The following is a 4,074-nucleotide window of genomic DNA, read 5'->3' on the forward strand; positions in this document are numbered from 1 at the left end:
ACACAGAGCTAATATAATTTTAGTTTATAACATATAATATAAATGTGTGTATAGAGCCATAGTTCCACAAAATCCAATTGGTTGAAATATCTGATGAGGGGGCTATAATTTAGATGTAAATTTCCACAGCCCTCTTAGGATGTTGCTGGAAAGCACAGAAACCCATTTCCGACCTCACGGAGGAATTCATCCCAGGCTTGAGGAATTCCAGGGATAAGAAGTTTGTTCCATTCAGAGACACCAGAAACTCTTACGCTGGCCAAAATTCACATCTGTGAACTGACTTCTTGGTCTAAATCGAGAATCAGGACCAGAAAGACAGCTCGAGGGATTGAACACAAGCTCTGTCCCGCCAGGCCCGGGAGCAGCCCTGCAGGGACCAGGCAAGGTCCCGAACCAAAAACTAACTGGAGATATTGATAGATAAGTGCAGAAATAGAAAAGCACACAAATAAGTTTCAGCACTCCGCAGCCCCCGCCTCTGCACAGCCGTCCGTCTTCCTCCTGGGCTCCTGCGAGGCTGCCCCAGCCAGTCTAGGACATTGTATTTGTTTCCATCCATTTATTCGATATACCACAAGTAAGTGAGGCCATCCTGGGTTTGTCCTTCCTCTTCTGGCTTCTGCCCAGACCACCCTGGATGCTGGAATAATGGAAGAGAACAGAGAAATAAACAAATCAAGGAGGAAAGGAAACAGAGAAAGCAAAGTAGTGGGGAGAGCGTGGCAGGGCCTCGGGTGTGCTGTGACGCGGGAGAGTGGTACGGCTCGACACCCTGAGCACAGACTCAGCACCGGACACAGGACAGACGAGCTACAACCTCAGGACTTGGGACGTGCTTCTGGTCAAGACAGGGAGTATGCAACAGGTAGCGTGGGGACACGGGTGGAGAGACACTGGTGCTAGTTTGGTGGATTAGTGTTGGAATATTGTGTACCTAAGACTCAACAATGAATCACTTTGTAAATCAGAGTTTTTTATAATATATTTTTTGAAAGAATTAAACTATGTACAACTGAAACATCACAGCATTTAATCTGTAACATTTCATGTTTTACTGTAATATTACTTCAATAAAAAAAAAAAGTTTCAGTGACCTCCTGATCCTTATAGTCTGCCCCACAGCTTGGAAACTGACCTCACATGCTGGGGGAAAAGGCAGCTGAGATAGAGATGGGAACACCAAGTAGAGGATGTTGGGAGGACCCATTCGGGTTGGAAGATGCGAACTGAAAGTAGACTATAGACTGAACATGAAGGCTACTCAGTACCTCTATTGCAAACTACAACACCCAAAAGGAGAGAGAACAAAAGGGAATGCCCTGCCACAGAGGCAGGGTGGGCTGGTGAGGGATGGGGTGGGGGTGTTGAGGGATGATGATGATATCATCATCCCAATGATAGAGGGATAATTGGTGGAGGTGAATGGGTACTGGTTGAAGGATGGGCAAATGATCACAGTATGACTGAAATGCAACCACAAAAGTTCATAAGTTTGTAACTGTACATCACAGTGATTCTCTAATAAAAAAAAAAGTTTAAGTGAATAAAGAGACCACTACAACAAAGAGAATGGCCTAAGACAGTGCTGTCTGGTTGGGCAGCCTAAAATTTGGCCTGAGAGATAGTAGAGAGAAAGGTCCACTTGTCTTCCAAGAGAACCACTTGGATTCCACGCACAGCTTCCATACCCTCCCCACAGTCCCCCCAGGAATGATCCCTGAGTACAGAACCAGATGTAAGCCCTGAGCATCCACTGGGTGTGTCCCCTAGTAACCTCTCTGAACACACACACACACACACACACACACACACACAGAATAATAATTGAGTATCTTGGCAGCTGGTTCTTATAGTTCTGATATTGAGAAGACATCTGTATTCTCTCTGAGGGACCATAAAAGTGAGATGTAAATAATGTATTGTTACTAGCTAAGGTACTAACATAAGGTATAACATACTAAGCTTGCAAACATATGAGATGTCCAAGCACTAGATGACTTTGGTTTCGGTTTGTTTTTTATTGTTTTGCGTCTAGTGTTGATGCCCCGGCCCTCTGTGAGCGTTCTCCAGGTGTTCTAAGAACCCTCTCCTTCAGCAGTAACTCTCCAATGGACCCATCCCTGATCCCCAGAGAGGAGTGAATTTTCTCAGTCCCAAGGAAGCACTGGCTGTGATCAGCAGTAATAGCACTGTTGCTCTCACAGTACATTTGTCGAGACTTTGAGAGCAATCAAATGTATCCTGAAGCGTAATGAGCACTGATTCTGAGTGAACCGAGCATGCTCCAGGCTGCCTTGCCCGCCATGCTTTCATGCAGAAGCCTTGTTTGGGGTTTGAATCTACTGTCTCCCTGGGACCCGCTCACCCTGTAACCTGATCCTGAGTCACTGCACCTTAGAGAGTTCAGAGCAAACCTTTGGCTCTTCCAAGGTTAAATTTAATTCAATTATTTCCTTTCTTTTGCTTTTTAAGAATTTTATGCTAACTTTCAAGGTAGGGATTTTTAAACTGTAGTGAGAGGATGGAACAAATGAGACCTTTTATGAAGCTGGTCTATGTGCCAGTTTGAAACGGAGCCCTGGATTTCGCAGAACCAGGAGACGTCTGAGCGACATTGTCACCCCCTTGCTCTCAGGAGTGATTCAGAACAGGCGGTATTATCGTCTCACGTAGAAAGTCTGATTAGCACAAACGCTAGGGTTTGCTTAAAACTTTCTCAGCTATTTATGCTCCAGTTACTAAGAAATGGCATTTAATCAAAGAAAGTATTGCTTTAAAAGTCACTTAATAATTACATTTGAAGGCACTTAATAATCACTTTTAAAGTAATATTAGCTTTTAGGTATTTATTTGTAGACTTTATATCTATGATTGAACTAAGCACAAGAGGAATTCTTTTAATCATTATCCTCAGACAAATTATTTTGCAGTTATTTTTAGCTACACTTTTTTTGCAAATTACAATTCATTATTTTCTTTTCAGAAAAATCTGTTGAACATTGAAAAAAGTCCATCTTCAAAGTGAGAATTTTTGTGTCTGCCAAATGATGATAGCTGTCATTTGAAAAAACAGGAAATTAAACATACATTGAAATAGTGAGATCATTATTCTTATAAAAAGTACTATCGGTAATGTTTTCCCTTCAATAACTTTGGAGTATAAATAGGCACCAGGAAAGGATTATGGGAAATGATAATTCCAGATTTCTGTTTTAGTTACACTAGTTGCAAAAATAAAAAATTATTTTATATTCTCCCAGATATTAGAGCAATTAACCAAACAGCAGATGTCATTCTTTATGGATGCTTGCTCATGTATTGAATGCGAAGGATATATAATTGGCTTAATCCAGATGTCCATGTGAAATAACTGAGATTCCAAAAGTTTAGCATTGCTGAAAAATATGAAAAGCTACTAGATCAGAAAAAAAAACTCCTTCTTAATTTAATAGCACAGTGGGTAGGGCATTTGCCTTGCATGCGGATGACCCAGGTTCAATTTCTCTGTCACTCTCAGAGATCCCGGCAAGTTACCAAGAGTATCCCACCCACACAGCAGAGCCTGGCAAGCTCCCCATGGCGTGTTCAATATGCCAAAAGCAGTAACAACAAGTCTCACAATGGAGAACTTACTGGTGCCTGCTCAAGCAAATCGATGAGCAATGGGATGACAGTGACATTGACAGAACTTAATTTGAGTTATAGAAAACAAATTCAAGAATTAGAGAGTACGTTAAAACTTATGTGATAATACAATGCTCATTAAGTAATTTTTAATGAGTTCGAGTTAAATGAATATTGCAGTATACTGTCTCTAAACTGATAAGAACAGATACTACACTTGATCTTAGCCGAAAGGCCAAGAAGCAATGCAGTATACTTTCTTTAGAAAACATCTGTGGGGGATCCAGAGTTCAGGGACCCAGGAGTCACTTCTGGCAGTAGCCACTCAACTGGACCAGCTGCTCTTAAGCCTGAGGTGCATGAGACAACAGGGCTCATCCTTCAGTGCTCAGGAGTCCATATGGGCCAGGAATCAAACCCAGGTGGGTACATGCTAGGGCTCTGTCT

At 42.0% G+C, this 4,074-nt stretch overlaps 1 non-coding gene across 1 annotated transcript; it reads right to left on the bottom strand.

Annotated features, from left to right (window-relative positions):
- Positions 1 to 3,681: 3,681 nt before the first annotated feature.
- Positions 3,682 to 3,874, bottom strand: LOC129401112 (U2 spliceosomal RNA). Its single transcript, XR_008628117.1, has one exon. It is a non-coding gene; the product is annotated as a U2 spliceosomal RNA (small nuclear RNA).
- Between the last annotated feature and the right edge of the window lie 200 nt (positions 3,875 to 4,074).

The sequence above is a fragment of the Sorex araneus genome, chromosome 1 (assembly GCF_027595985.1).
Source record: "Sorex araneus isolate mSorAra2 chromosome 1, mSorAra2.pri, whole genome shotgun sequence".
NCBI lineage: Eukaryota > Metazoa > Chordata > Mammalia > Eulipotyphla > Soricidae > Sorex > Sorex araneus.